The following is a 23,437-nucleotide window of genomic DNA, read 5'->3' as shown; positions in this document are numbered from 1 at the left end:
CGGCAGCAGCATTTTTCAGGGGAAAAAAACCCATAACATCGAAGGGACACAGATCCTAATCATCAATATAGTTATAAAGGAAATCTGATGGTGATTTTGCCACAGTGGGTCTGCAAAGCATCTCCCATGCCTCCAGCTGGTTAAGCAAGAGGAGAGATTGACAGGATCTGCTCTCCACTGGTACACCCATACACTGCTAAAGCAACACCTCCTCTTGGCTTTATTATTTAGCATTTATTAAGGCAGTACCCAGAGGCCCTCCCAGATCCTCAATAATTTACAAAACACACAGATAGTTCCACCCCCAAAGATATTTAAAGGCAAACCACAGAGCATAGCAAGGGAGAGGAAACAGACAGAGGGGTAGGAACAGAAAATACCTCTTTAAATTTGGAGCAGCCAAGAGCAGAGTCACAGAGCTGATTAAAGGACATGGAGATGCATTTTAGTGAGAGAACTCTCTCTAATTAGCTCATCAAAGCCTAGGTTCATGCACACCTCTGTGGGAACCAAACTGTGATAACAGTTTCCCAGTCTAGCAAAGGCCTAACAGAAACTAAAGTTAAACATGGGCTGACTGGGCTACAAGTCGTTCACCACAGGTGACAACGATGCAGATCCATCACTACAGTTTTTTAATGAAGACAAAGCAGATTGTTTGGAAAAGCACCCTTACTCAAACAAATTCACTCATTTCAGGAAAATCCTGTTGCCTGTTTGGGAAAGGTGATCACAATAGAATTAAACACAGCTTTCCCTGCATTACAAGGATTAATCAAATTGAAAAGTATTTAACAGTGGAGTAAAGGATCACAAAAAAAAGTAGTAGAATGCAGCAAGAATACATATTTGCTCCTGTTTATTTCATAGGGAGAAGGAAGAGATTTGTATATCTCTCCAGAGTCTTAAACTGCTCTAAGATAAAAACGAAGTTCTTCAAATATTCCATACAAACAGACTGCAATATACTGATGTTTAGTTTTTGCCTGGGGCTTAGAAAAGTTCCCAGCTCTGCCATTCTCCGTAAGTCTTCAATTTAACCACTCCCTCCACTCTCAAAAAAAAAAAAGAAAAGGAAAGAGATCTGAAGTCACTGAAATTGATATGGATGCAAAGCAGAGAAAGCTTTTTCTAGGGGAATTAATCTTCCCTTTTGCTCGTCTCCAAGAGACTGATGCAGCAAAGCCAAAATCCCCATACATCCATACAGGATGATGGAGTAGTTTAGGAACCAGATAAGCCAGAATTTTTGCCTGCAGATGCTGCTTGCAGGGACTCAAGGGTATCAGCTCTCAGTTCTATCCAAAATCTATCAAAACTACCATTAACATGCAAGTCCAGGGCAACAGAAGTTTTAAACCATTTGACAGTATGACCAAATCTCACATACTCAAAAATCACCATGAGTTTCCTGAAAACTACATCCAGCTGTAATCTGGCTCCAAACTTTCACGCTGGGTATTTTTTTGGTTGGTTTTTTTTTGGGGGGGTTTTTTGGTTGTTGGTGTTTGTTCTTTGTTTTGTTTTTAACTTTTGGAAGAACACTAAAGCACATAAAAGTCTCTAAAAAACTGACTTGTGGGGAAGGGAAAAAAAAAAAGTCCGTGCATTACAAAAATTATAACCCCAACATCCACCTGGAGATACTGAACTGCCAGGGATGATTTATGATTTCAGGTGGTGGCACAGGACTTTATCCAAGTACTTCCACCACACTGACCAAATCATGACTGATCATTTTTAGAGAAGGTTTTAAACACACCATGGGTCTTTCACGGTCTTTACCTCACTTCTATTCCCATATTAAATCTTTTACTGGGCTGCAATGCTAAAGAAACAAAACCAGAGTGAGGGCCCTATTTTCATGCATCATACTTAACTGTTTCTCCCGCAGTCATAAATACAGCTAAAATCTGTTGCACTCCTGTTATTGCCAGCATTTCTGCAATGCAAAAATCACCTGAGGTAAAAGAAAAAACACTGTAGCAAAATCAGCAGCTAACATTACTTTTTAAAACATAATAAATATTTCACCCAGACTTAGCCAAAAAAGATTTAGCCAAAAGAAAAAAAAACCACCACACAGTTGCTTAAGCCTCAGGAGACATTTATGCTGTTAAAACAATGCCTTCACTGCCTAGAGAATCATAGAATGGTTTGGGTTGGAAAGGACCTTAAAGATCATCTAGTGCCAAGTCCCTGCCAGGGCAGGGACACTTCCCACTGTCCCAGGCTGCTCCAAGCCCCGCCCAACCTGGCCCTGGACACTTCCAGGGATGGGGCAGCCACAGCTGCTCTGGGCAACCTGTGCCAGGGCCTCCCCACCCTCACAGGGAAGAATTTCTTCCTAATATCTAATCTAAATATACCCTTCCAGCTTAAATCCACTAAGCACTAAGCTTTTGCAAAGAGAAAGGACTGCCAGCTAGAGAGGAGCCCTTTGACAAACAAACCAGTCCAGGGCACCAACTGGAAAGGCTTTAGCAGTTTAAGAGAGAAGGACACTCGACCCTTTTGGAGCTGGTCTTTCATTACTTATGTTAAAAGTGAGAATCCAGTGTGCTGGGAGAGCCCCACCCCAGATCTAATGCTGACATTTCTGCTCTGCAGGATTTTGCTTAACTACATCTGCACCTCCTTGAATGTAGTGACACAGCAAACCAGAGGCTGCCATCACTGGACTAAACCTTTTTGCTTTCTGTCCCATGGAAGGGACCACTGAAGAAAACATCTCTTGCCCTCTTGTTATAGTGGGATGTGATTCAGTAGCTCTTAATTGGTTCAGCTTTTCTCTCCCCTCAAGTCCAGGAAGGCCATGACCATTGGAAATCACCCCCAGCACTGTCTGCACTCTCCACACAACACCCAGACTGAAGGCAAGCAGTGCTAAAGACACACAGGGCATTCTGGCACACTGCAGCTGCATCCTTGAGGCAGCCACACTGAGTCAAGGGCTGGTCCAGCTAATTCAGCTGGTCCCCGATCGAGACGTGGGCTCACACAGAGCTCATTTCCCTTTGTTTGTCCTCCCAGGCCCAACAGCAGCACACAATGAAAGGGCACATCCCCAACAGGGTCAAGTGAGCCAAGACAATAAGGAGAATGAGACAAACAGAGATTTCCCCTTTGTGGCATTACTCTTGATTTTTCAAGCATCCACAGTTACAGGAAAATTACTATAAATTTGAGGAGAAATTGAAACTTGACTCTTTTCCCTATGTTTGCATTTTAAAAAGAGAGGGGGAAGAAAGAGAGAGGAACAAAAACCTCACCTTTTGCTATTTGTTTTTTGCCGGTTTCATACTTTAGAAACCTAAACTAAAAATAAGAGGACTAATAGGAGTTGTCAGACTTCCACCATCCTGTGTCTCTGGCTCCTCCGAATGACACTCTGACAAGAAACTTCTGGTATTGTCCAAAGGAAATATCAAGGCAGAAGTTGAAAACACAGCTGAATCTGAGAGAACTGGAAACTTATCACAGCAGTAGATGTCTGACAGCAGAGATCCCACTCCAGGTGACCAGATCCCTGCGCCGGAGTGTCCCCACAGCCAGAGCAGGGAGAGGCTTTCTGTGGCCCAGCCACCGCTAGAGGAGGTCAGAGTGCCACAGAGAGAAGGGACGACGCTTCTCAAAGCTTTGGGAGAGAAATTACAGACTAAACTATCACAAATAGACTTCGCACTCCCTTCTTCCCATTTATATTTTTGTAACTGAGAAGTCTCCTCAATTTTAATGAGATTCAGTAGGAGCTGGGGGAAATGACATGACACACACACACCCAAGGTGTCTCCAAATTTTATTTAAAACCCAAGGGATCCCAAACCCATAGACATCACTTCTAGCCATCACTAACGATGCTAAATCGTGATGATTCAGAGAATTTCAGCTGCAGAAATCAAGCGGCTGCAAGACAGAGTTACCTATTTTTGTTTTTAAACAGAAGCTGGAAGTTTCCATCCCGTCTATTCCTTTTTATAATCTCCACAGAAAGACTTCAAAACATGAGCTGAATAGAAAATAAAAGTTGACAAACCAAGACAGCAGGACAGCCTTCAAAAGGACTCCAATTTAAATATAAAATATAATCTTCCCATTTTTAAGACCATCTCATCATTTTGGGTGGACCCAATTGCTAATTTTCAAGGGTATGGGACTGCTTATTTTGTGGGCAAGTTTCTGGCTTTGGCAGAACAGACAAAAAGCTATCATTTGAAAAGATAGCAAGACTGCAGACCTCAGCCAATTTCAGGCTGTGGCTGCAGTTTCAGAGCCATGACTTGTTTACCTATCGAGCATTCTTAGATCCTTAAAGGAGCAGAATGGTTTCTAAAGGCTTCAAGCCTACCTCTCTGAGCAGTACATTTGACTGTATCCCACTTCGTATGGTGATATTCTGGAATTCCAGCTCCTAGCCATGCTTTGAGCATGGCAGAATCCAAGCTCCCATCATCCTGAACGACTCAAAGGCACAAGGCTCACCATTGCTGCAGCGTGGAGCTCTCCTGCGAGGACAACTGATGGTCTCATTCTCTGCAGGAGATGCTTGGATGGAGTTCCTGAATAAGGACTACTGCAAGATGCACATCACAAACACAGCTAGTCCTGGAGCTCTGCTGCAATCCCCAAAAAGGGAAAATTCCCATGGTAATGCCTTAAGAATTCAGCTGGAGAGAATGGGAGAACATGCATTATTAAGTAACTGTCAACAGCATGAGCAGGCACTATCCATTATGCCAATTCCAAGTCTCATTATTTATGTCTGCACACAAGACACACACACATCCAAACACACACAGAGGCATATATACATTTAGGGAGAACAGATTTTACTTTTTGGCATTGCAATTCCTTCCACAATATTTTTCCACTTAGGAAACTCATATATGATCTCTCTATTCCTCTTACAGAACAAGTTCTCTGTTTTAAACAAAGAACAAACAAACAAAGTCTCTCAGTTGTGAAAGCAAATGTATCAACTCCAGCCCACAGTATTAGACTGAAATTTCAGCAAAAAGCAAACAATATACACTTATTCTGATATATAGTCTACCACAGGCACTATGCTGGGGCACTAAACAAAAAAAAACAAAAAAACCCCCAAATCATTGATAAGACAAAAAAAAACTTTTCAAAGCACTGAATTTAAAAATCATCTCAGAGAATAAGTTCTTCCCCGGCCTCCAGAGTGTTTTCGCACCTGCAATATCAATCACAGCAGCCAGAACTCAAGAATTAGGATGTAGCACAGCACTGCTCTGGAACATGGCATTTTAACACAATGGTGCTGTTTCTGAGCTTAAAATAAACAGTACTACTTAACTGTAAAATAAACTCTACAGGCTCTTCCAAATAGCTCCATCAACTTGGATTAAATAGCATAAATTTCATGTGGCAAGAGGTACACCATATTCAGTGCTGAACTTAGCTATTTTAAAAATTAATTAGGCAATTATACACATGGGGAAACTGTTCTAGTAATTTAGCTGCTTAATCAAATCCCAGGTACCAAATTATGGACCTGATCCTGCAGTTCTTATTCAAGTCAAACTCCTATTGATGTCAGTGGGAGTTTTGCCTAATTAAAGATCAGGACATACACATGTGCAAGCCTGCTTTTAAACGATGGCTTTGAATTTAGTCTTAGGAATATGAATATGGCTCTGAATCCCAAATCGTTGCCTACAAGTTTCTCACGTGAGACTTTGGGTATATTAATATATATTTTTCCTAAGTCTGGCTCAAATTAACTTCTAGGTAAAGTCTGGAGATTTAGCTAAAGAGTCTTACAAGGCCCAATGGCAAACTGACCTAGTTTTGCAATTTTTTTTTAGAACCAATTAAATACTGCTACAAAACAAGGAGCAGGTTGTAAAAATATCACCTACGAATCACACTTAGCTGCAGGAGCTGGGTTTGTGTTATTGTTCGGATCAGTGCAGTCCTCACAAGGTTTCTCCAAGGGGTCAGCTGAGTATGTTCCCAAAAGGGACTGCCCCAAAAAAGGGTTCTGGCTGGTATGCCCAAGTCTCTGCTGAACAAGCTGCAACTCGAGTAAGCGAGGAGGAGTATGTGGGGTGGGGGAGGAAGAACAGTGTCCTGCCTCATGCTCTTCAGCCCCAACCACCAAAGAAGCCCTTGTGGGGTGCACTTCAGGCAGGAGCAGACTGGGCTCACGGGGGTGTGCAAGAGAACTGTCTTCACCCCTGGCTGCTCATCCTGACGTTGGTCCTGACTGTATCAGACCTGATGCCTTCGGAGCGGCTGCACTGACATACTCTGCTGATCTTGCCTCTTCAGATGCCTTGGTGATGTGTCAAGGGGCACACACTGAAGCATCACAGGCTAGGAAAAGGTAAACCAAAGTCAGTCAACAAGCAAGAAATCTGGTGGAGCAGAAGATTACTAAACACTGACAGTTGCCTGGTTAGTATTAGATTCTTAAAGGGAAATGTGTGTCTGTCAAAAAAACATGGGAGTGGGCATATACCCTAGATCCCTTCTGCTCAATGGCAAGGAAGAGCAGCAAAACTCTTTTTCTTTTAAGCAAAATAGGAACAACACTTTTCAGTGAGCACTGGGCTGTCTGTGCACTTGCTAAGTTATGCCCTCAAAGCAGGAAGGACAAGACCTTGTGTGTGTCTGAAGATAGAAGGAAATCACAATTCTGTCTAATACACTGGAGCAATTGACCATGAAAAGGTTACATGTTAGGAAATAATTATCTCTAGACACAGCTACTGACAAGGTCAGTGTCCACAAGGATTATTTCCTGCTCACCCAGTGCCTGCTGCCTGGAAGGGAGGTGGGTCTCCCGATGCTCCCAGCCCCACATTCCACTGATGCTAATGGCACTTGTGCACCAAGTGGCCCAGCAGCTGAAGCAGATAACCAGGAGTGAAGGGGTTAAGTGCCTGTCACAATAGAAGCCTCTGGGGGCACTTGACCTTTTCACATTTTTTATTCAGGAATGAGCATTTTGTGCCTGTTGGAGGAAGTTCATCTACATTTGTCCTCATTCTTCACCCTGTTTGTGTATTGTCCCTTCCCTTCACTCAGTGCCCCAGTGTCCCATTAAGTACCAAGCAACCTCTGTTGATGAATATGAATTTAGAGCAAAAATAGAGGGGACACAAACACTGCACATTGATCAAGTGACTTACAAGGAATTTAAACATATTCAGGGCATATGTTTCTGCTGAATAGCTTCCTACACATATAATACTTACCTGTCAGTACTGTGGTGTGAAGAGGAAGAAAATCACAGACAGTGAACAGAAACATTATGCTAGCTGGAGCAACAGTCTGATAAGAGCATTAAAGATGTTTAAATACTAAAAAAAAAGACTAAATCACAGCATTGACTTTCACATGCTAAAGAATGTGCCACAAGAGAAGGCACAGTGATACCTGCCCTTGGTCTTTCATTCAGCAATTAGACTGTGAACTCCTCTGTTCCAAGAGGGAGGGTCTGCAAACCTCTCTGGCTGCAAATCAGTCAAGGAGGATAAATCCAGAATGAGTTTGTCATCATCTGTTTCATTTAGAGGCAGACACTCTAAAAAGGTGCAAGCAATATCCAAGACCTTGATCCTGCTGGGATCAAGGCGAGTTTTGCATTGGCTTAAATAAGAGCGGGCTCTAGTCTTAGAGCACGTGTGTCCAATTTGTTAATGTTTTGGGTTCAAATAAAAAACAAATCTCATGTCTTCCCTGCATGGGAGTTTCAACCACATTCTTCCACTGGGGGAGAGCATCAGGGCTTAGACAAGAAAGAGTTTCTGAATGATCTAAGTGAATGGTCCTGAGGAGACTGGCATTACTGTGAGCTTTGAACACAACTACAGAGGGTCTTTTATAGATGTACTCCAGAGGGGAGATCCTTAGATGGGTCCTTTAATGCCTACCCCCATATGCAATCCAGATGAAATTCTTTATCAGATGGGGCCCGGATCTTGCTCCCATTAAAAGTTCTGCCACTGAATTCAGTGGGAGCAGATCTACTTGTTTTAGATGCTTATGCAGCTTCCCTTACCTCAGTGCCTCAAAATAATTACCCTTCATTCTTTTGAGTCTGGGGAATACTATTTGCTCCACTTTGCATACAGAGCACAGCCAGACCAGGCGACATAGTCATGTGTCATATGCATGTCCAGGTCAGGAAAGGGCCTTAACTCCAAGTATCCCAAACCTTAGACCAAAGTACTACTCCACACCTTGTCACCACCATGAAACTCCTTTCTCAAGTAGAGACACAGAAGTCAGATTAGAGCAGCCAGCTTCCTTCTCTTGTTTGGAAAAGGAGGATCAAAGCCATGTGAGAAAACAATATTCAAGTATCTCTCACTTCTTTCTTCAAATAAGTTTTTCCAACTTGTCTTCTGCCACTGGTCTTCCTCAGCCACTACTGGATGAACAGGAGTCAGCCCTTGGCTGCTGAACTATGCTGCACTTCTAGAAAACATCCTTCACAACTTGTACATCTCCACTGGCTGCTTTCTAGGATGTAGCAGCCCACCCCAAGATAAAAGCAGTGCTCCAATAAACCAGTAGATATAAAACCAGCACTCTAGCAAAATTTCTGTGACCTTCAGCCACTGTCCACTGTGTCCCAGAGGTAGCAGCTAACTGCATTGTCACCAAACTGTCCTTGAAGCACATCCACAAAAGAGCTCTTGGGAGGATTCAGTGCAGAGTAGAGGGCAGGTCTTGGACTAGAACAAGAAGTAACTGAAGACACCTCAAGCTCACCCAGCAATGTTCCCTGGCAGTGAATGCTGCAAAATCCCTGAAGCGCCGCACAACTTTCAGAAAGATCCCTTCCCCATTCCCAAGCAACAGGTGTGCTCCTCCAGCCACCACCCGCTGTCAGTCTCACCCCACATCTCCAGGGATGTGTTCCAGGGCAGCAGGGATGAGCAGTAGTACTGCAGGAAGTTGTTAGCTCCAGGGACTCTTGCACACCAGCAGAGCCAGCCCATGCCATGTAAACACACCTGCATGTGGGAGATGTCACAGTAGCCTCCTGGAGAGGCAGCAGCATCTACTTCCCTGGCAGCTTCATGTCATATCTGTCTACAAACCACCCAGCCCTTCGCTGCACCTGACAGCCACTTACCATCATTTAGCCCATGGCTGCTTAAGCACTAAAAAGGAAAGCACTGTGAAAGAAAAATCACCTCCCTGAATGTTTGTTATTATTTACATTTCTGTTAGCCCCAAAAGGGCTCCAACTGGGTTTTACACCAGCCAGTCGCCATGCCCCAGAGTGAAGGCTGTTAGTACCAAAGGGAACTTGGGAAACATAGGGAGAAGAGCTCTCTGGGAGCACTCAAAGGAGAACCCAGGCTCCCCATATCCAGACTAATACCCTGCCCAACAGCTCCCTCTCCATTTTCAAGAGTACTGACCCAAATACATAAATGAAAGCAAGCGTGTGTTGTTTATTTCCAAGTATGAATGGCATGGTTTCCCCTGGGCTCCATGTTTCTTGGAATTATTTGAACTGGAAACCAATCAGCCTGTATTCGCTATTGATTTATTTTCTAAAAATCTCTCATCCCTAAAGCAACAGTGCCTTTCCATGTCTCAGCCTGCTGTTTAGTGACACAGTAATCTAAAAGCTATTGATCACTTGGGTCTCTACAGTCATAACATATCTTTTTAAGTGCCTTCATGGAGGACTATTTGCAACACAAGTACTATAAATGGCAGGGCTGCTAATGAAATCAGCAAAGATATTAATAGAGATTTAACACTTGTGTTGTAACAGAGCATGGACAAAGGCCAGTGGAGGCCAGTATCTAGAGGAAACAAGTATGGTCATTATGAGAGAAGTTGCATTTCTCTTTGAACACCAGATGTGCCACAACCAAATTTTAGTCTAAACAGGAATCCAAGCCTGGACACGGACTGGTCAAACTACTCCCTACCCGAGCAGTGGAGTATCAGTGCTGGAGACACCAAGATGGTCTCATTCTGCTGCAGCAGTTCTACTTGACTTCAGTTTATCTGTAGTTCCAACATCCTGCATAACTTCTGCTTTTCTGCAATAGCAATCAGGGTTGGTACGCCCCAGGACACAGGATCAGGAGCAAGGAAGGTGTGGACACCTCATGGGAGAGTGCTGCTGCAGAAGTGCTGAGTACTCCAGCTCCTATTGCCTTGAAGGGATGTTGTCAACTGCATTTTTTTCCACCCACCACAACAGTCTGTATTACCAAAAACATGAGTCCCAACTGATCTGAAGCCAGACAGCACAGCAGCTTTACAGTGGACCTGCCTCAGTGTCATGCAGGAGGAGACCGTATTGTTTAGATCAGGTTCTGTTTCAGTAGAAATATCAATAAGTACATCAAGTTCAGTCAGGAAAAAGGTCTCCAGAGAGGACACTCTAATGCATTACCCCAGCTGAGACATTCTATAAGCTACAAATTTAAACAAGAAACATGTTGCCCAACAAAGAGATAAGGTGTCTGCAAGTCAGTAGCTATCAGTATGTGCCACTTTACCCAGCCAAGCCACAGTGAACTGTGCCTTCCCAGTCCCCTCCAAAGAGGGCCAAGATGTGCTTATTTTGCATGGCACGACTCAGCTCTGCAGCCTGGGCTCTGTCCCATGTGGCAGTGCTGTCTTCGTGACCAGAACAGAACTCTTCCCCCCCATAAAATGAAATCAATCACGAGAACAGGACAGCTCTCCCCGACACTGCTAGGCAGTGAGCCTGGAGACAGCCGTGCTCAGGAACACGCTTCCAGAAGCAGCTTTCAGGAAACATTTGCAACCATTTAAATTTCCCACCCAAGAAGTTTTGCACTTGTCAATTTACCTTATGCCACAGGTTTTTAATTTAGTTGTACGGGAAGAAACTTTATATGCCTCAAATTTTATATGTTAATGCCAGACGTGAACACAATAGCATGTGTTCCCTCTCTGCCTGCTGCACTTCTTGGGAAAGGATGCTGTAAAGCTGCAGCACCAAATAGTCACACAATCAACAAAACTCTTGCCCCTCTTCTTCAGCACTTCCCCCAGTGCCCTGGGGAATTCCAGCTGGCACAAAAATCTGCTCACACATACTTCCCAGCCTTCTGAGCACAAAATATCCCTGGATGCAAGAGGATTAAAGACAAAAATTTGATTTGCTAATTACGAAAGATAAGGAAACTGCTGAAGACCATGCACGATTGCAACGTGAGAATGCATTCCAGCTGCTTCCATGTATGGAGAAGGTGGGGATTATTGATTCAAAAAGCTTTTAAATTAATGAAGGTGCCAGCATTTTTTCTACTACATGGACCTGAGATGGATGAACATGAAAAGATGCAACTTCTTTTGATTATCATTGTTCTGCTTTAAAACTAGGAACTCTTTTGCACATTTTACTGTATGGGTGTTTTTCTTTTTTCCTGAATTTAAATATTTTTGCAACTCTTACCAGTTAGTAAAGTGTAAGTCATTACATGATACACGTGTTTGTCCTCCTGGACTTCTAACACTCTTCCAAAGGCATCCCTGAGGACAAGGCATACAACTCCAAACTCCATGAATGCTATAATGCGTAAGAAATAGCATTACCTGTTAATGACATCAGAGAGTTTGCATTTCTTAAACAATAAACAGTAAACAACATTTTCTTGTTAGAATCACTGACCAAACAGTGCCATCCCTGGCATGGCCATCTTCCCCCCAAAGCCTTGGCCAGAGGAGATGGCCAGGCATGACCTCTGCCTCACCCAAGCCCATCTCTCATTTTCATCTTGATCCCTCAAGGAAGAATTTCCCCTGCACATTCAAGGGAAGGAAGATGTGTCCTGGGGACAGCCAGGGTGGGTAAACAGGGAGAGAAGACCTCTCTTCTGGCCTCACTCTGTGTCTGTCACTGGGCACTGCCTCGGTCTCCAACTTCACACTCTACAAACTAACTCATTTCTGAGTCCATCCTAATTGAGATACCTGCCCAGTTGGGAAGCACATGTGTTTGCCCCAGCCAGCCTGCTTTGAGCACTTGCTCAGCATTATAACCCTTAGCAAAGCAGGGGGAGAAGGGGCCCAGGGCAGCTCAGCATGGCAGTGCAGAAGCCACGATGGGGCCCATTTCAGTTTGATTTGTTGCGGCACTCTAGATGCAAGATGAAATCTGAGAGATGAAATCTGAGCAATTTCTTGCTTCTCTTCTTTCTGGACAGTTATTAACACTATAAAGAAGGCTGAACAGTGGGGCTTCCCAACTCCATTATTGTCAAGGCCTATTTCAAAGGCAGTGGCTGAAATGCCCAGTGCTGCCTTTGTTGATCCTGGGCTCAGGTCTCCATGTTCACTTCTGTCAAACCGCAAGGCTGAGCAAATTAAACTTAAGCTTTCTATGGAGGAGTGGAGGAGGGGGAGACAAGGACAAGCAATGCCTCAGCCTATGTGCCCATTATGTTCACTCTACTCTCAAGTTCCTCGTGTAAAACTAGGGGAAGCAGAAAAGCCACAACAGTGCCAGCTCTCCTGCCTGAAGCCCTGCACCTGCCTTTCGAGGCACCACTGTGAAGCCAAGCCACAGGCTGGGCTGTAAGTGGGTGCTGCAGTCTGACCAGTCTGCATACCTGCCACCAACCCTTCCGATCACAGAGAAATACAAAACACACAGGCTCTTTATTTTCCACCTGCGGGAGAGGGTTTATTTGTGGGAGAGGGTTTATTTGTCCCCGAGACCAGTGACAAGCTTATTACAGACCATTTCAATTCGAATCAACTTGTAAAGAAAAGAAAGTGGGGAAAACGCATTAATTAAACAGCTTTACTCATGCAGAAAAGCTGCCAGCGTGAGCATTTTAAATTACCTGGGCACACCTAGTGGATTTGCATTCCCTTGGCACAGCTTTGCTGTGGCCCACAAAGCATCATCCACTCCATACTTCCATCTGAGCAAGGAACAAAAGAGACTGACAGCCCAGCACCACCTTCCCTGCTTGGGGGCTAGCGCCCTTCCTGAGGGATTTTGTGTCAGTTTATGCAGAAACCTTGCTCCTGCTAGGTGCAGGGACAGGAAGTTTGGATTCTTCTATAAAACTAAAGACCAAGGCAAAAAGAGGCCTTCCAGAAACAAAGGAGGTGGAGCAGTGCCAGCAGGGGGGTAACTACATGCCATTGTTAAATATTAACATAAAATAAAGCAGTAGAAATGGATGTCCATCAACAGAATTAGAAGGAACTAAGAGAGTTTAAGAACAAAAGGTTTACTTATTTAAATTACAGGAGATGAAAAACAGCTGGGAACGCAATTTATAGCACAAAGTACAAAGCTACAAGACTGCTAAATGTAATTATATTTCAAAGTACATTTCCCCCTACATTTTAAACTAAACATGTACAATTATTTTCACTAAAATAAAACTAATGACAATGTAGCCTTTAGATGTTCCATCCCTTCCCTCAATCGCTTTCATATTCAGCTCATCCCTTTATATTAACCAAAGAGTTTGATTTCTTCAACCAAATAGAGGTTGACCTTTCAGATAGAAGACTAAAGCTTGAAGAAAGAAAATCACCATCACTTTATTTTTAAAAATTACCTCTTACTCTTAAATTCATGGACCTTAGATTGTACTTTCATTTTTATTACTTCTCTGCACAAGAGTGGAAAAGTAGCTGACTAATTAACTTCACTATTTGTCACATTTGATTTGTACATTTAGTCATGACAGGAATGCTTAAGAGTAAAGATATTTAAAGGTGTTCAAAAGTTTAAGGTTTTGGAGGTTTTTACCCTGCTTGGGAAAAAGAGCAACAGTGCCAAAGGCCAACAGGGTCCAGCATTAAGGTGAAACCTGCATCAAGGCCTGGGTTTGCAAAACCACCCTTTATTGCACTTTTTTGGAACAAAATTCTCCAGGTGAAAAAACTTCCTTCACCTAAGACACTGGGTTGTTTTCCTCTGCTTATGCAGAGCTGCCGTTTGGTTCCACTGGGCTCAGCAGCAGCAGACTCCATCTCGATGGGCATCTCAATCACAGGCTGCACAGAGTCCTATCTATTAACGGCATTTTTAATTCCAGATGTTTATAGCACTGAACCACACAACTGGACCCTGACTTGCAGAGCTGCCTTTTGAAGCTGCCCCTTGTGTCCCATGTGATCAGACCCTTTTTTTAGCAGATCAAATTCAGCATAACAAAAGGCTTGTGGCCATCCAGCAAAAGTCCATCTGTAATGGTCGCTGCTTAAGGCCAGGTAACATTCAAAATTTAGACCTGAGAGGTGGTTTTCAGAAAAATCAAAATGTTGGCACAACCAACTTTATCCCACTATTAACTTTTCCAGCAGAAAAAAAGTTCAGGACCTTAGTCACACATCAATACATTACATATCTGAAAGTTTCCTTCTAGTAAAATTTTCAAAGTTAAAATATATTCGAGAGCCAAATGAAGCCTTTTTGTCCTAGTGAAAAAATAAACCTATTTCTTTCAAAACAAAATGGCTTGCAACTCCTTGCTGTGACAAATTTTTCTTGGTTTAGGTCATCTCAAAAAAAAATATCACTGTTTCAGATGCCAAATAATTGCCAAATGAAAAAATAAAAACAATTACTTTGGCAGATCTTTACAGCTAAGAACATATTTCAAGTGTTCTGGGCTGCAACAAGCCATTAGTTTTGATTCACCTAAAATAAATTACTGATTCACCAAAAATTCACTGAAAAAAAGTACCAGCCCCTGCTAATGAGCTATAAAAAACACATGCACATATAAATTAGTTTATGTTCTTCTGACAACAGCCTGTACCAGATGTTTCAGAGAAAGACACAAGAAGCCTTGAAGTAGACAGATGTGAGATAATCTGCCTCCCACCATGGGTGTTTTCCTAATCCCTTAAAACCTGAAGCAGAAGCTGAGTATCTTTCCAAAAACATTGCAGCAGTTTCTGTTTGCATTAGCTGTTATTAAAGACAAAGCTAGCAATGACAGCTTTTACAAGCTCTGTTTTCAGTTACTTACAGCTTTGCAAAAGTTTGGACAATGTTTCACGCCAGGTACTTTTTGGATTCAATTTTTGCATTCTCCTTTGATAAGTTTCTGCAAGAAATATTAATGTACTTTTAAGAAAACGACTTGAGGAATATACATCATTCCATAGACATTATAACAAACTCTTTCTGACTGCCTCAAGGCACAGATAGCTTCCCAACAGAACAGTCCCTTACGCTTCAGCAGAGGGATTTTGCTGGTGACAAGGATTTCGCTGTGCCTTTTACTAATTTAAAAGAAAGGGGGGGAAAAAAAGAAAAAAAAAAAACAAACCACATTTGGCCAGGTTGTAAACCTTTGGGGAAGAGAGAGTCAGCACAGTTCTCTTAAAACATTATGTTCACAGAGCAGACTCCAGCCTGGCTCAACAGGGGCTGAGCTGGGTGTTCTCTCCCCCTGCCCCCTAAAGCAGCAGGCAGAAGAGTCAAGGCTTGGGATGTCACCACTCCCAAGATCCTGCTGCTTCTGGTACCAGCACAACGGGAACAGGCTGCAGAAAATATGGACAGTGAGAACTGTATCTGGAAGAGAACAAATCAGTAAGGAGCACTGAGCTGGAAAAGCTGGAAGCTGCTAACTGCAGATGAGGAGCTGCTGCCAGGGCTGGGACATCACCTGAAGAGGACTGAGGCATGGCCCTTGTGAGAGAAACGCAGGCAGTGGTTGGAAGAGCCACCGTGATGTGGTGAAGTCCCCAAAGGTCACACAATGGGTTGAGCTGGAAGGGATCTTGAAGATGATCTCATTCCACCCTCCTGCCATGGGCAGGGACACCTTCCACTAGTGGAAGCAGGTTGCTCAGAGCCCCATGCAGCCTGGCCTTGGGCACTTCTGGGGATGGTGTACTGAGGACAGCAATAGAAGCAGCAAGTGCAGGGCATGGTACTGATACACTGAGCAGAGGAGAAAGCACAGGACAGGACTGTCACAAAGAAAAAACTGAAGAAACCCAGGAAAAAGATGCCATGCTCAAAGAGCCAGCGAGTGAAATGAGACCACTCTACGGCAGGGACTGAAATGGAAACAGAGGTTCCTCTGTCAACAAAATATATCATGTTCATATAAGGTCTCAGTCCTCCACAAGGCAGATCACACGTGAAGACATTTACCTTTCTTTCCATTTGTCCTATTTCAATTACAGGAAACACATATCAAATCAAAGGAGCTGAAGTCTTGATTACTACAAAGTTGTAATATTTGGATGCAAATACTCAGATCAAAAAGTAGAACTCTGAGAAAAAAAGCTTGATCACCTAAAAACTGATGCAGTGCTCTGTGTAGAGATCTTGTTTATACACACACTTTTACTGGCTTAACGCAATGTGCCATCTTAATTGGTTCAGCCTACAAAAAGCTAAATGCTAAACAAACAACACTTTTGTTTAAAGTAAATCTTATTCCAGCCTATTTTAAACAGATTAGGAACAGATTAAATATAAGTTTTGCTGAACCACTCCATACTGTCTTACAGTTTGAAAGTGGAAATACACAGGCAGAAAATCCACAAGCAAGACAGATTTTGTCAGCATCTTTTGGTACAGGCCAGATGTTCACATGCTAAAGTATTTGCACCCATAAAAACTGAAGTCAACTCCTAAAGTTTAACTGCAAGTAAGATGAGAACAACAAAGTGGTGTTATTAGTGTCCTGACAGAAAAAAAAAAATTAAAAAATGAAAGAAAAGAAAAAAGAACTCTAGCTCCCAGGAGATTACTGCCAGAAAAAAAGGCCTTATTAAGACATTTCTAATTTGTTCTTTTTGCAAAATGAGCTATGAAGTATTCGGTATAATAATGCCAGATATAATGTGCTCAACAAAAAGGAGAGGTGCCCTTTTTTTAAAGGAATGCATTCTCTTTGCTTTTTGTTTTGTTTGAATATTAATTTGTTTTTAAATTCGTAGTTCTACAAAAGTTTTTTATGGCGGAAGGTCAGAATTCACAACATGAACATATGAAAAACTCTTTAAAGGACTGGAGTCTTGCTGTATTTCCTTGCTACAGCCTGCAGCCTATACACCAGAGAGACAGCAAAAATCTCACCAAAACCAGAAATGCTTTAATAATAAATAAAAGCTTTCTTGTCATTGAAAAATCTTTTCACCACAAAAAGCAATGTATTTTTAGTTATAATGTTGAACATCTCTTCAACATAGGGACATTTTCCTCTGAGAGAACCCTTAGCACAGATGCACACAGCGACACATCTGCTCAAGCACTGGGGAAACCACCAAAACCAGCTTCATCTTCATCTTCAGGCACTGCAGCACATCTGTACCAGGAGCTCCCACGGCTGCGATGGGACCAGTCCAGGTAAAAAAGGTAGCAGAGCTCAAAGGCTGAATTTTATTCATTTGGACAGGGAAGCAACCGCTTTGCCCTGCCTTCCCCTTACCATGACATTTAATCACGTTCTGCACAGGAGTGAGTGAGCGAGCCTGTCTGGTTTCTGTGTCCTTCTGAAGGACTTTTTAAGGACAGAGCCAAAGGAGAGGAATAAGCTGAAGTGGGATTGACAAGGTCCACAAGCACGGCTACGGAGGGAGCAGAGCAGCGATGAGGGACACGGCACGAGGGCACAAGCTGCGCATCCCTGGGCCGCGGGGCCACCAAGCCTCTCCCAAATCCTCCCGCACAACCGCGAGAAAGGATACGGCAGGAGGGCTGAGCCCGTGCGGTGCCAGAGCCGCCTGTCCGCCCGGGAGAGCCGCCTGTCCGCCCGGGAGAGCCGCCTGTCCGCCCGGGAGAACCGGCAGCCGCAGCGCCGGAAAGGCGATGGTCCCGTTGTGAGCACCCGCAAGCGGGAGCGCGATCCCCGCATGGATAACCCGCCGAGGAAGATGTCTGACGCTGTCCATAAATGATGCAGACCCCACTACTACTGACTGAAGCCGAGATGGCTTCTCCGAATTACACACCAACTTTTCACATACCTTCTTTCAGCTGGGTACCTATTTTTTTTTTTTTAACTTTTTTTCCCCGGCTACCTTTTAGAGCTTATTGATAATTTTCCACTTTGTTGCATCAAAAAAAACCACACACACTGTTACAAGACCATAGCTAAGCATCTGCAACTTATAAAACATTTAAAAGCTTTACATTTAACCTATCTATTGGCAATAAAACATACTCCAACACAAATTCACTATTTGAGACACATGTTTGAAATATGAATGAATGTTTGAATATTCAGTTTTAAATACTCATGATAAAAGAAGCTGCAGAGACATGCCATTGATCTAATACTTGTTTGCACATTCCTTAGGGCTATGCATGAAGCATAATGGGATTTCTATGTTACTAAACAACAAAAGGTGTAAAAATGCCTTTTCAGTTGCAAACTTTGTTCATTTATTCCTGTGGCAAAAGAATGCAAATCTTAAGTCATTTTTTTGTGCACTGACATGAAGTCTTTCTCACACAAAAAGTTCCTTAAAGAAACAAGAAGAAAGTTCAGAATAAAGTCATGCTTCCTCCCCCACATGTCCCTGGGAAAAAAAAAAAAAGCAAAGAAAGAAAAAAGAGAAAAGAGAAAGAGAAGGAAATGTCACTTAACCCAATTGTACCTGCCAGCTAAAAGCAAAGGCTACTTAAGTGGGTGACTCTAAGCTATTAGGCATATATGTCAGCAATAAACATGGGTTTGGAAGATCGAGGCTAAACATTTGTATGGTTATGCCTTCAGTATTTCGACTGCACGAATTTCTGCTCCAGCCCTGGGGTGAAGTGAAAGAACCTCTTCACAGAAGAGGTGGCAAAACAACTCTACATGAAGGCAAATGATAGCTGGTAACTTATAAACATGAGCAAGAAGATACTCTTTAAAAAGCAGCATTCCCTGTTAATATCTCTAGTTTTGTGTAGAGTAGGAGAGGAGCTTCTCTTTTCACTATGAAATTGCAGATATTTAAAATTAATACTAAGGCAGGAACTGAAAGAATGGGGTGGTGGGATGCATTTTCAAGGAGTGTAGGGAAATAGTGTTAATGTCAGAATCAATCCTTGAGCTATGAATAACTTAACTTCAAAGCTGATGCTACTGTTTGACTGAGCACCCTATGTCTTCAAGGAAGATAAAGCCACATATGTAGTCAAACCAATGTTTAATTCAGATTACGCAGAACAATACAGAAACTTGACTGGAGCCAATTAAACTAAGCTTTCACTGACTGATAAAAATGCTATTTCATATCCTTTCTGTGTACAGCAAGGAATAGTTTGAGAGTGTTACAGTTGTGAACCACATTTACTGACCTAACACATTTTTATGCTTAACACATCAACACCAGAATTTCAATTACAACAGTTGGTATTCTCCACCTTTCAAAATATAAAGAACCTTTACCAGAAACAAACCCTCATAAGCCTATACTGACTATGCAGAAGTACAGAGAATATTTTCCAATTTAAAATACTATTTCTGTAGGAGATCATTTGTAAAATGCGAGATACTTTGCCCAGGCACTGTGCATGTGTTCAAGTGCATGTCTGCTACCACTCTTACTACTGTCATTCAAGAAATAGAGTCAAATGCAGGCCCTGTTCTTGCCCAGGACCAGATTGTGGTTAATCTGTGATGCCTCATATGAGGCAATCTACCCAGGGCTCCACCAAACAAAGAACAAGGACAGTTGTCTCCCAGCTCATGTCCCTGTGAAACAACACACCACACCACACCACGAGAAGCTGCACTTAATAGCTGAGCTGCTCAGACACAAAACGTTTATGTTGACTTAGAAAAGTGTAATGAAACATCTCAGACTTCAAAATTTAGTATTGTGACTCCATTGAGTCACATCTTTCCAGAATAACAGTTGCTGGCACTGCTGAGAGTGAACACAAAAGTATCCCAATCCAAGAATTTACAGTTAACCTCACTTAAACCTTTTGGGATCTGATTCTAAGACAGCCAAACATTTTATAGGTAACTGATGGGTGACTATAAAAGGCTGCAAGTTGGCACAGCTACACAGCAAGACAGATTGATCACCATGCAGTCAGGTGGAAATGACAGCATTTGAAACCTGGAAAAAAGCCGCTTCATCCCTGCAAGGAAGAAGCCAGAAGATTACACTACTGATTATGTTCAGCTGCACGTCTTCCACAAAGCCCTATTTCTAAAGAGCTGGGCCCCATGCCCCTTCCCAGTTCCTTAAAGATCTATTTTCCCTGTGCCTAGAATACCCACTTGTAAGGCAAAAGCAGCTTCATCCCTCTCCTATACCTTGCCCACTTTTCTATGCAATAGCAAGTTCTTCGGGGTAAAAGAAGTGCAGGTAAGGCCTCACAATGGGGTGGTGGCCCTTTAGGAGTGACAAATACAAACAAAAACTGTATGCAGGAAGTAGTGAGTCTGTGAGTAACCCTTGGAAAGGAGCAAAGTTTGAAAGCAGCTGTATCACCTTAAGTCTAAGCTGTGCCATTGGTATCAGACAAATGGCATGCAAGCAATGTTAGCTGCCAGTAGTAAACTTTGTCAACAGGCAGCCAGGAGTGGAGGGAGAGAACAACTGAGCTACTTTCCAAGAAATTCTGTGATTTTCCAGCTAACCGTGCAGCAGTAAAACTGAAGAGTCCAGGCTGGATTATGCAATAAGAGAAAGCCAATATTGTAGGCAGTCAACATATTTCAAAACACATTGGTGAGCTTTCTGTGGAATTTCATCTTCTTCTTTCGCCCTCGTGCCCATCTTATTAAAAAGTTTCAAACCCACACCGTTGACGACATTTTAAGGGACTAGTGCTGGCCAGCACTCGCTCCTCGGCCATGCAGATGCCCCAGTCCCCTCTCGTTGGCACGCACAAGCCAAGAGAGATTAACAAGGAGGAGAGGAAGGTTTCTTAAGAGCTGTTCATAAAGGACAGTGTCTGACTCTATACAGGGGGATAAAAGGAGAGCGATAAACTCTGTTGTTGTCAAGAAGGAGAAGAGCGCTTAAAAAGCCTTTGAAATAAGCAATTTCCCCTCTCATCAGTATCCTCTTGACTGCTAAGCTCCCTCCTTTGTCCCTCACCTGAATGGTGATCAGCAATGCATGATTGGCCAAGGGGCATCAGCTGTAAGTGACAACACCAGGCGAAACCACTGCGGGAAGGAAAGGCTGCTCTCTAAGGACCTCTCTGCCTCACGGAGGAGAAGGAAGGAATGGCAAAGCATAACAGCTTCATTTGTCTTGCCTGTTTTGGCACAGGGTATAGGATTTGCCATCCTTCATATTAGGTTTACTTAGCATCCCATCTCTGATTCCCAAACGAATCAGAATTGAATGTGCAGGTGCCAGGAACCCCACTGCCAAACAAGCTTCCACCCTACAAGCCTTAATGATATTTTTGCTTCTGTCCTCAAGGATGAGGGTGAGTAGCCCTTCCACTCTGCTCTCTGCTGTCCTGTCCTCAAACAGCTGCACTGCAACCACAAAGTTTCTTCTTTGCAAAGTGTGTTGTATCTTCTGGTCCCATTGGTCTTGTGTTTCAACCAACTGGCACGTGCCTAACAGCACCCTGAGCACAGTCAGAGCTCATATGGAGTTAAAGATCACCAAAAATCAGCTTCATTGCCATAGACAAAGAGGGAAAATTTTATTCTTTGAAAAACTTTGTTTCTCGTTAGGCATATTTCACCTGTGATACTTTAACATTGCTGTTTAACCTGATTGCATGAGGGAGAGTTTTCCAGGGTTGTTTGCCATGGAGAGATTCTTCACTAATCCAACTCCATTCAAGTACAGAGCATGATCACCAGTGTGTTACCATGTTATTTCTGAAGGGCCAGACTCCCTTCTTTTACAAGTTTTAGAAGCTAGAAATAAAGTCTTAACTGGAACCAAGGTTGCTGCCATCAATACCAGCTACTACCCAAACTTCGGCAAGATGCCCCACTCCAAGACCATATTTAAGAGGATGCACTTTGTAAAATAGTGTCCTTTGGTCCAAAGCAAACATGCAGAGCAACTTCAGTTCGTGCCTTTGCTTCAGACATTTTTAAGATTTCATGTACTCAAAAACCAAACTGTCTTTTCCACGGAAAGTTCTCCATGAGTTTATTGGTACTTCCACACAATGCAACTTACAAAGGTTTTTGTTCCCAGTTTATACAGACATTAACTGCAATTGCTTATCACGTGCCATAGGGTATGTGCAGAGCACCACCATGCTGAGCAAAGGTAGAGAAGTGACCCTTCCCTCTTCCTCTGGCTCCTTTTCCCAGTAACATGGTGAGTTAGAAAAAAATGTGGTCCTTCCATCAGACATCGGGTGGAAGAGGAAAGATCATGATCCTGGGCCTCCCCAACTTCCACTGACTTCACATGGTTGTTGCTGTGCTCAGGTCCGAAAAAGTATTAATCTTGTCCTTTAAAGTCCATGCTCAGACATGCACCACAGCTCCCAGTCTTCTCAATCACCCCCTGAGAGCAGCAGTTCAGGACACAGACACTTCACTCTTCTCTAACAAACACTAATTTGTAAAGATGCTTTGCTGGGGGAGGTGAACTACAGGAACACTATTTCTTGTTTAGAAAACAAGAAAGGAGTACAGAGAGTTTAAATAAAACCAAGTAGAAATTAAAAGTCTGTTACTTTTTGTGTGTGATCATTTTTCTAGGGAAAAATTATATTGGGACAATTCTCTGAACAACAATGACCTAACAAAGACATCACGTTACACCATTTGCTCAAATAATTGCACATCATTTAGATATTAGTCTTCTACCTCAAGGCATCACAAGGGAGTCTTAGCTTTTTGAGCACATGCAACTCCCATTAACAAGAATGAGAGCTACTCGCATATTCAGGATGGACAGTACCTCTCTTGGGAATCTCTGCATTCTTCATACCTTGTCTGGGGAAACAATAGGAATGTAACAAAGGCAGATCCTAAGTCAAGGAGGATTCAGACACTGACCTGCCATGACTGATTCTCAGCATTTCTCATCAGTTATTGCTCCCCCAGCTCCTCAGGAAATATTACTGGGATGTTACTCATTGTGCTCCAGAACATCACACCTGTCTCAAACTCTCCCCAGAGCTGCTCTTGCTCCAGACTACACCCCAGGCAAACCCGCATTAGGAATGAATGAGAATCACTTTCTGGGAATCCTGTTTCTCAAATTCAACTTAGTGGCTCAGATCCAGATTTTCAGATGGCCGTTTCTTACTTTGGACTTTTCCAAATGTTGTGCCCACTAACGAATACAGCACAGCAGCCAGCTGGTTTTGCTGTTAGGGCTGTGTCAGTCATCGTCATCGTTCCTCTGCGGTGTTGGTGCCTTGAACTGACACATGCAAAGGACAGCGGGAGTGTGGATGCTTCCCCACACAAGCGTGGCAACCATGTCACACTGAGACAGCACCAGCAGGTACTTTAAGCCCTTCTTTTCCTCCATCTCCTCAGCCCTGTCATGTCAATAGAGTACTGATCAAACT

General features: G+C 43.0%; 1 long non-coding RNA gene across 1 annotated transcript in view; it reads right to left on the bottom strand.

The window, feature by feature from the left end:
• Positions 1-23,437, bottom strand: part of LOC125333285 — a 71,990-nt gene that overhangs the window by 7,687 nt on the left and 40,866 nt on the right. The window contains exons 2-3 of the long non-coding RNA XR_007206825.1: positions 14,985-15,062; positions 4,483-6,345 (exon numbers count right to left, since the gene is read on the bottom strand). This is a non-coding gene — a long non-coding RNA (uncharacterized LOC125333285). The remainder of the gene's footprint in view (positions 1-4,482; positions 6,346-14,984; positions 15,063-23,437) is intronic.

This window comes from Corvus hawaiiensis, chromosome 14 (assembly GCF_020740725.1).
Source record: "Corvus hawaiiensis isolate bCorHaw1 chromosome 14, bCorHaw1.pri.cur, whole genome shotgun sequence".
NCBI classification, from domain to species: Eukaryota; Metazoa; Chordata; class Aves; order Passeriformes; family Corvidae; genus Corvus; species Corvus hawaiiensis.
Note: the sequence above shows the minus strand (reverse complement) of the source record. Positions and strands in the feature narration are given on the sequence as shown.